General features: G+C 36.6%; 1 pseudogene; it reads left to right on the top strand.

Annotated features, from left to right (window-relative positions):
* Positions 1–4,838: 4,838 nt before the first annotated feature.
* LOC116030091 lies at positions 4,839–9,633 on the top strand (annotated as a pseudogene).
* Positions 9,634–10,554: the final 921 nt, after the last annotated feature.

A 10,554-nucleotide genomic window follows, 5' to 3' on the forward strand; every position in this document is an offset into this window, starting at 1 on the left:
GGAAAGAAGGAGAGAAGAGGACAGAGAAAGAAGAAGAAAAAGACAAGAACGACAGTCAGAAGAAGAAAGGAAGATAGATCTTCTCATGACAAACTTTAAGTTTGGGAACAGAGAAGACACTGAACAAATTCTGACTCTGGAGATATTCAAGCTTCTGAAAATCACTGGGATATCTACACACAGCAATATGTCTCCAGAAGAATGCATTGCCTGGTGGAAAGATGGAGTAATTGATGGTGAGTTCGTGGGGGAAGCCTACAGGAACTACAGGCATCTAGATGTCACAGATGAATACTTAAGCCTGGTAAATCCGAAAGACCCCATCAAGACACGAGAAGCCATTAACAAGAAAAGGAAAGGCAACAAGAAGTAAGCTCTCGTAGTCCAAACTCCATCTTATTTCAATGTATTGATACTTATGTTGTTCTTGGTCTTACTTCTTTGAATCTTTTCCACTAAACTATGTTATGTAAACTTTCCCTTAATCTTAATACATATATCTTCTGCTGGGGGTGTTGCGTGAGTTTACTTATTCATGTTTAGTAGAATTGTTGTCAAACTTACCATATGCGCTGAAAATAAAATCAATGCTTTTTCTTTTTCAAATCAGCCATATAAGTAAGTATAAGTGTTGGCATCATCAAAAAGGGGGAAATTGTTAGGAACATCATGTAATAGGTTTTGATGATACCAACTGTTAAGTAAGAATCCCCAAGTCTCGATACATAGGCAAAACAATGTAAGTTCGATAAGTAAACTAAGAGCGAAAATACAACCGGGTAATTTGAGCTCAACTCGGGAAATATTTAAGCTTAAGGTAAACTTGTTTGAACAACTTAGAAGTTTTCGTGTTGTAAGCAAACAGATAGATCAGAAGCAGGCACGAGACAACTCTGGAGGAATAAGGGTCTACGAGACATCAACTAAGTCTCGAGACACAAGCCAAGTTCGAGAGGTAAGGACCTCTCGATATACCTATCGAGTTCGAGACGTAAAGAATATTCGAGAGATAGACCTCTCGATACATGGGATTGAAACATCAAGTGGTCGAGACATCTTTTATGGTCTCGATAAACCGGCACTTCTCCAAGAGGCTGAATGTTAGTCAACATGTGCAGATAAAATACTCTAAGTTTGGAGAAGAAGAATATCATGGAGATAAAATATTGAAGAGGTGCTGAGCGGGAGGTTTCAAAATGGACGGAAGTGGATGACACGTCAGACCTCCACCACAAACGGTCAAGAAGTGCACCAATCCTGAAGTGGTCAGATTCCCCAAACAAGGAATGATGGGAACATAAAAAGAGTAACTTTATCCAAAAGAAGCAAGTGAAGCATGAACTCAAGAAAGTGGAATATGGAATATTCACTACAAAACAAAAGGCTCAAGTTACAAGACCACTACTCCATGAAAAATGCTGAAATTGTGCAAAGACCCATGTTCGGCGTGGGAGACCAATTTCAAACGGAATAGTTTTCCCTCCAACGGAACTATTCTTCTACTCTCATATATAAGGACGTAAAGACACAGAAGAAACAGGGGTTGTAAAAGAGGTCAAGAGGTTAACAAGAGGTGTCTGATAAAAACGTTCCAGTGCAAAGTGCTTAACTTGGAATATCATCCTGATATTCAATACAGCGAGAGAACACATCTTAGTGTTCGAAGAGAGTTACAAAGCTAAACTGTTATACATCCAGAAGGTGACCAAAGCTGCTCTACATCGAAGTTGATTCAACGATAGCTTGTGGTCAGATTGGAGTCTGTTACATTCAACTGTGACAACCAAAAACACCTTGCTTTGGATTAAGCAAGAGAGGTGGAGTAACCTGGCAGCTGTCCGAGTGAAAGAAACCTGAGGCTTGACGCGGGCTTGGTGATCAAAGGTCAAGTGCTCGAGAGGTGGAGTAGCTGGAAGCGGGGAGAAAGACCTTGGAGAGGCGGAGTAACCTGGGAGCTGTCTTGTGAAGATCCTGAGGCTTGACGCGGGCTTGGTGATCAAAGGTCAAGTGCTCGAGAGGTGGAGTAACAAGAAGCGGGGCGAAAAACCTGAGGCTTGAGGCGGGCTTCGTGATCAAAGCTCAAGCGCTCGATATTGTACTAAAAAGGGAAGTTTTTAGTGCAATCCTTCCAGGGAGTTTCTGGAAGAAGAGTGGACGTAGGCGGGTTGGCCGAACCACTTAAAAATCTCTCTTGCATTTACTTACTGCTTTTATCTCTCGCTAACCTCTCGATTGCACTGCATATAAACACACCTCTCGAACTAACCCAAACTCGTGCTAACTAAAAGGGGATAACATTTCCGCTGCGCATAAAACTTTGTCTTCACCTCGTGAGGTATCGAACCTAAACATCCTAAGTTCAATACACACGAGAGGTCGAAAAGATTTGCAAAATCTTATACAAGTCTATTCACCCCCCCCTCTAGACTTGTACCCCATCCCCTTGGGACCAACATTAATTTATTTATTTAAAATTTTAAAACCAGTCAACATAATATTACAATAATTAACAAAATTAAATCATAGTACCTTTAATATTTTATTTCCATTTAAAAAAAATGAAATTATGAGTCTGTTTGGAAGAGCTTATTTAGGATCTTATAGCTTATTTTAACCTACTAATAAGCTATAAGCTCTGTTTGGTAATGTTCTCAAAATAAGCTAGTAGCTTAAAATAAGAGCTTATTTTGAAACGCTACTTGGGGTAGCTTTTCAAAAATAAGCTAGTAGCTTTTTAACTTTTTTCCATCTTTATCCTTATTATTTTAAATAAATGACATCCTTTATTCCTCTCAATTAAAATCCTTTTGACATTTTCTTTTCATTATGTTTGGTTGTAATTTCAATTTGACATTTGTGTTTGAACATTAATTTTTGTATGAACTAATCTTATGAATTATAAACATTTTTTTTACTTTATATATTTTCAAATATATGTTCTTACTTTATATTTTATTTAAATATATTAATTTTATTATTTTATATTTTAATATATAAAAAAACCTATTTAAATTTAAAATTATTTAAATTGTATGAAGATATCCTTTTTAGTCTATTTACATTTATCAACTTATCAAAAAGCTAATTTTACCAAACACTTTTAAGCATAACAGCTAGCTTAACAACTCTTCAGATTTCAGCTTCGAGCTTTAGCTTTTCAGTTTTCAGCTACTTTTCAGCTTTCAGCTACCTTTTCAGCTAGGTTTGCCAAACATAGCCTATATTTTGGAATTCCCTTGAAATTTGCATATCAATTGAATTCAGTAATTGAGGAATACGACAAGCTGTAAATAATGCCCTTCCTTATCCTTCCTTATTTATGTACATATATTAACAAAATATTCAAAGAATGATTCTATTCCTTAAGAAAATGAAAGTAATGGAATATTTTATACACGGAAATTAACATATATTAACAAAATAGAATATAGAATATTATTTCCATTAGTATATAGAATATTAAAATATATATACACAGATAAACAATTTGGGACAACAATTGATGGGTCAATATGTATTACGATTGTATATATGTATCGCCTTGCGAAACTGCTTGGATGATATTAGGTTTTGAAATACAGTACAGATATCCTCCTGTAGAGCGCCTGAATTTTCATTTGCCAAACGAGCAAAGCGTTTATTTTGATGAGGATGCTCCAATCGATGTCATTGTAGAACGACACGCGGTAAAACATAGCATGTTTCTGGCTTGGCTTGAGGCAAACAAAAAAATACCCCGACGCAAAGCAACAAACTTATGCATAGATGCCAACAAAGTTCGTTTGGAAATAAGCAACAAGGAAATTTTTTCCAAGACAACAAGGATTCTCAATTGGTCGAGTTTTTTATGTTCCTCCTGGAAGTGGTGGTGAGATGTTCTATTTGAGATGTCTTTTGAATGTAATTAGATGGCCTACGTGTTATGAAGACTTAAGAACAATCAATGGGGTGTTGTACGGCAATTACCGTGATGCATGTTATGCACTTGGGCTATTGGAAGACGACAAAGAATATATTGATGGAATTGTTGAAGCAAGTCAGTGGGCAACTGCAGGAGAGTTAAAAAATTTATTCACAACATTGTTATCCTCAAATTGTTTAAGCCGTCCAGAAGTGGTTTGGGACAAATGTTGGACATATATGTCCAATGATATTCTATACAAACAACGTAACATATTGAACTTCCAAGGTATGTGTTTATCCATTTGCTTTAATATTTTATTTGATGTCTAATATTATTAGTTCCAAGATGATGATTCTTTTCTAACATATATTGTTTAATATTTTTTAGATTTAATCCTCAGTGTTGATGAAATAAAAAATCAAGCATTAGTTGCGATTGAGAAATTGTTGAAAAGATGTGGGGACAGCCTACATGATTACCAACAAATGCCAATTCCAAATCTTGATTGTTTGACCAGTTTGATGAATAGGTTGGTGTATGATAAGATGTGTTATGACAAAGCAGAACTTAAAGAAGAGCACAAAAAGTTGGTATCAAATCTAACACTTGAGCAACATGATGTCTACAACACAATAATGAATGATGTAAATTCAAATCAAGGAAAAGTTTTTTTTTTGTCTACGGTTATGGAGGAACTAGAAAGACATTTGTTTGGAGAACTCTTTCGGCAGCATTGAGATCAAAGGGAGAAATAGTTCTTAAAGTTGCTTCAAGTGGTATAGCTTCTTTATTATTACCCGGCGGAAGTACTACGCATTCAAGGTTGGCAATTCCCCTAAAACCAAATGAGGATTTAACATGTAATATCAAACAAGGTAGCCATCTTGCAGAACTCATTATTAAGTGCAAACTTATAATTTGGGATGAAGCACCAATGATGCATAAGCATTTCTTTGAAGCACTTGATAGAAGTATGCATGATGTATAGCGTTTTTGCAATCCAAAAAGTTTAGAGATGCCTTTCGGAGGGAAAACTATTGTATTTGGCGGAGACTTTCGACAAATTTTGCCAGTTATCCCAAAAGGAAGTAGATAGGATATTGTTAATGCAACAATAAATGCATCTTACTTGTGGTCGTACTGTAAAGTGTTACGTCTGACAAAAAATATGCGACTTCAAAGCTCATCCTCAAATAGTGATTATGAAAAGCTAAAGAGAATTTATTGAAATGTTCTGGAGATCCCATTGCAACTATTGTGGAAAGTACATATCCATCATACTCCAATATTTTTTATGATCTAACATACTTGGAAAAGAGGACAATATTAGCTCCAACACTTAATGGGCTTGACTCTATCAATGAATATATGACTTCTTTAAACACATATGAAGGAAATACATATTTTAGCTTTGACAGTGCTTGCAAATCAGATTCAAATGTTGATCAATTAGCTTATTTGCACACGCTTGAATTTTTGAATAGGATCAAGTGTTCTGGTGTGCCTAATCATGAACTCAGGCTGAAAGTGTGTACTCCGGTTATGCTCTTGAGAAATATTGATCACTCAGTTGGTTTGTGTAATGGGACAAGGATTGTTATTACTAAACTTGGAAATCATGTTTTAGAACCAAATGTATTATCTAGAAGCAGTGAATGTCATAAAATCTTGATTCCAAGAATTTCATTAACTCCTTCAGATTTGAGACTGCCTTTTAAATTTCAAAGAAGACAATTCCCTTTAATTGTCTCTTATGCAATGACGATTAACAAGATTCAAGGTCAATCACTTTCTCACGTAGGCCTCTTTTCAAAAAGAGCAGTATTTAGTCATGGACAATTATATTTTGCTGCTTCAAGAGTCACCAACCCAAATGGATTGAAGATTTTGATTTGTGATAAGGAGAACACCCAAAATAATTCCACAACAAACATTGTATACAAAGAGGTTTTCCAAAATTTGTAAAATGTTATTATAATATTTAATCATAGTTTCATTCATACAATTTTACAATGATTTTCCATTTTGTAAATTTCTTCCTTAATTCATCATATCATAATTGTTGTCGTGCATCGCATGGGTAAAACACTAGTATAACTTATTTTAAAAAGTATACTTTGACAGCCACGTCACTTTTTACATAAGTAAAAATGTCTTATTTAATGATTAAAAATTCAAATCTTTTAATTTCATAGTGTAATAATTATAACTAAATTATTTTCCATATGGTAATTTAATTCTATTTTATTCTTTTTAAAATAATATCAATTTTCTTCATTTCTAGTATAGTAATTAACCACCCTTGGTTTAGATATGAAATAATTCAAATAAATAAAATGAGAGATATTATTATGATGAATGTCATTTAATTTTAAACCAAATAAAAATAATAAGTAATTAATATGCTAAATATTTGATTAATGAGTAAAGTTATATTTTCTCCACTCTATTTTACCTCTTAATATTTATGTATCAATGTGGCAATAAAAATCTTTTTATTCATTAATTACCATGAATAGCCAACCCCACTGTCCCACCCAATCTTAAAAATGGAATATAAGGGAAATAACATTTTCCCCATGAATAATAGGTTTATATCACTCCCCCCCCACCCCCCCCCACCCCCAAGTTATTCATGTACTCACATTTTCCCCCTCAATTATTTGTAAAATGGCAGTTTTTCTCGCTTGGATGTTAAATGGACATTTTTACTCTTAAAATAATTATTTCATTTATTTTTCTTCTCCAAAAAATTATTGCTTATATGTAGGGATGACTAGGGTTCAATTTGAATCGAACCAAACACCATAGTAACTAAACTAAAATAACAGGGATTGTTCTTGTTACAATTCAGAACTGGAATAAAATAAAATAAAATAATTATTGAATTTAACTTATTTTAAAAATAGAAAATAGAAAATACAAAAATAAATAAATAAATAAATTTTGAATTGGTCGTTTAAATTGAAACTGGAATCATAATAAATGCGAACCAGAACTAAACAGATTTGTAAACATTGTAAACGATAAATCTATTCGGTTTCGATTCACATTTATTCTAATTCCAGTTTTGGTTTAAACCGCCGGTTCAAAATTTATTTATTTATTTATTTTTGTAAATTTTTTTTTCTATTTTAAAATAGTTTAAATTCAAAAATTATTATATTGTTTCGGTTTTGAGTCGTAAAAGGAACCATCCTTGTCATTTCAGTTCGGTTCAAAACGAAACGTAGTCATCTCTATATATAAGAAATAATTTGTTAGAGAAGAAAATTAAATGAAATAATTGTTTTAAGGGTAAAAATATCATTTAACATCAAAGGGGGAAAACTGTCACTTTAAAAATAATTGAGGGGGCAAATGTGAGTACATGAATAACTCAGGGGGAAAAATGTTATAAACCTATAATTCCGGGGGGGGGGGGGGGGGGGGGAGTTTCATTTATTAAGCAAATATACAAAGAACCAATTAAATATTGTCGCCTAAGGGGGTAAAATTAGAGGGTGAAGGAGGAAAATGTAGCATTATTCTTGGTGTGTAGGTGAGGTTAAGTGACATAATGGTTGGTGTAAAAAAAAGAGAAATCATATCACCCATTTATCAAATTAAGTCAATGATTTTTAAACCCACATGGGCAGCTTAGTAGGTCTCATGGGTTAAGTTTGAGAACAATGATTGAGGATCGAGTCTCAGCAGTGAGGGGGGCTCTGTTACCATGATTTATACTCTCCCACCCTCCCAGCTCCTGTTGCCATGCTTTGTCAAGCTCCTGTTACCATGATTTACACCCTCGCCGGGGCATGGGGGACCTTTTGCGGTTGGCATTCAACCTTTTGGGAAGAACAAAGTCAATGTTTTTATATGCTTTGTAGATTAAAAAAATATCATCATATGATGTGATAATAAAATATGTGTTATATTTAATGGTGATAGGTAAATGCGCACAAGGACTAATTTGTATAGCCGATCTGTTAGGAATCACCTGATTGGTCTGTTACAACCATCAGCCCGACAGGACTAAGTCACTTGTAACCAATTGTATTTCTCGCATTAACATGCCTCGTGACAGGTGAAGATGTTCTCGGATCACCCTTGGAATCGTCCCGATAGAGCGTCACCTGGCCGACCTACCGTAGGTTGATCGGTCGGTCTACAATGCGACACAACCTGCAAGTTGGAAAACCTAGCTTACGTGACAAGTAATGGAAGCTAACTTGCACTTACAGAGCGGCAACTAACGACTTGAAAAAAATAATGGCTATGTCACCTCAGATAGTCAACCTACACGTAGATGCAGGGCGACCATCTGACCAAATCAACGAGAGTGCGCCACGTCAAGCTACTTGTAACGGGGCAATAAATGCTTAAATAGACATGTTTAGTATAAATTGGAGAGTCCCCCCCTCACTTGTCATATTCACTTCTTCTCGAATACTACTAGTCAGATTGATCTCATTGTAATGATTACTCTCTACTGATAACCTTCATCACTCTGTAACGTTACACTACTTATTATCTACTCTACATTGCAATCTACTCCACTTGTGCTCATCTGTTACTTGTAATACAACATAGCCTCGGACCGCTCAATCTTTACCCGGTAGACCAACCAACGACTAACCTACTGAGCGCCCTCTTTACTTGTTCACAACATACGTATTCTAGCGTAACTGTAACCCCTTGGTCCATTTACACTATCATTGGCGCAGTCAATGGGGACTTGAACAAGTCACTCTACATGTCCCATTATCTTTTTTTTTTTCTCAACATCAAAATCCACATAGCTTGATCAAGATGACAAACAACAGGAGTAGTCGAAGCCAGAGTTATATGTAGAGGGAAGGCTCAACCCGCCAAGTTGGGTATCACCACAAAAATATAGCTGAAATGCTCCCCGAAGATGACTTGCGTTGACAGTTGGACTAGTCGAGAGGGCTGAGCTCACCTCCAACCACTCAACACAAAGTACACAACCTACCCAACCAGTTGGTCAGAATCCCGACCATCAAACTGGACGAACGAATGTTCACCATGCCATTTCAGTACCTTGGAATGGCATGACCAATCCTACCCTATATATGCCTATGGCATATACTACGCTACTCCCGATGCCAGGTGCACTTGGAGGGAACCCAGTACAACGGACGCCATAACAAGGATTCACCCAGATGTACCAACCATGGTCTGGGACTCTCGGATACTATATTATGGCGCCAACCCCTCAGGCGATGGTAACTCCCCAAATTCCTGTCGTGGAGTAGTAGCAACCGGTGGCTCAACCTTCCCAGAGACAGTTACATCCACGATCCCTAGATCGTGACCCAAAAGAGATCTAATCAGCAGACCAGTCGCTGAGATCCGACCTGGAAGAACATCGAGATCATCTTCAACCCGACATCACTCAAAATATGAGCGTCTTCGATCGTATTCGGAAGAGTGCTAGGTCTCAGTTGGGTCCCCAAGATAACATGACCACTCAAGACCGAAGTCCCAAAGGATTGCCGAGACGGAGGGGAGCAACACCAGAAGCGCATTACGATCCAAAGAAGAAGATAGATGAGCCTAGTTGGCCAATCGGATTGACAATTGACCGGTCTGAAAAGAAAAACAAACAACCAGGGAAGATATCCCCTATCATTAGCTGGCTAAGATGCAAGAAAGAATCGATCATTTACAATAAGAGCTTCGCAAAAAGAATGACTCAGGGAGAGAACCACCCAGCCCACTAATCGCTACCCCCTTTGTCGACGACGTCATGGGCACACACTACCCCCGGGATTTATGGATCCCATTGGTTCAAACTTACAATGGACTGTCTGATCCACAAGAACATATCCACATGTATTATGGCAACATGTTGATGTGGGTGTAAGTGATACGGTCATATGTAAAGCTTTCTTCGTCACCTTGGCAAGCAAAGCGGCTGAGTAGTTTAGAAACTTAGAGTCACAATCGATCAGAAACTTCAGCCAGTTAGCTGATAAGTTCGTAAGGCGGTTCGCAGCCAGCAGATTGAAAAAGAAACCCTACACGGCTACACCTACCTGAACGTAGTAAAACAGGATGCGGGGTAGCCTTGTCCACCTACCTACTTAGGTGGGAGCGGGAGATTGATGAAGTTGAACCAATGAAGGACCGTGCAGCAATCTATACATTTCTCACGGCACTCTACTCCGGGGCCACTACAAGAAAAAGCGCAAATCGCGACGAAAAAATTTTGTCGCGAATGGGCAAAATTTCGTTGCGAAACCCATTTTGCGACGAAATCTATTTCGTCGTCTATCGCCTTGTCGTAGTTTGATAAACAATGAAATAATTCTGTCGCAAAATAACGCAACGGAAATAGGCATCGCAAATTGGCGACAAAAATATTTCCATCACAATTTGCGCAACAAAAATTATTCCGACGCTAATTCCGTTGCCATATTCGAAACAAATATTCCGTCGCCATATTTCTTTTCCGTTATAATTCCGTTGCAAAAAAAAAATGACGAAATTGTTTTCCATCGCGATTTCGTCGCATTTATTGTAACAAATATCCCGTCATGAAACTTATATTCTATCGCGATTCCGTCGCAATTTTTGAATTATTTTTTTAAAATTTATATATATTTAATATTTTAAATAGTAATGAATGCTTTTAAAATATT

The sequence above is a fragment of the Ipomoea triloba genome, chromosome 1, assembly GCF_003576645.1.
Source record: "Ipomoea triloba cultivar NCNSP0323 chromosome 1, ASM357664v1".
In the NCBI taxonomy this organism is placed as follows: Eukaryota; Viridiplantae; Streptophyta; class Magnoliopsida; order Solanales; family Convolvulaceae; genus Ipomoea; species Ipomoea triloba.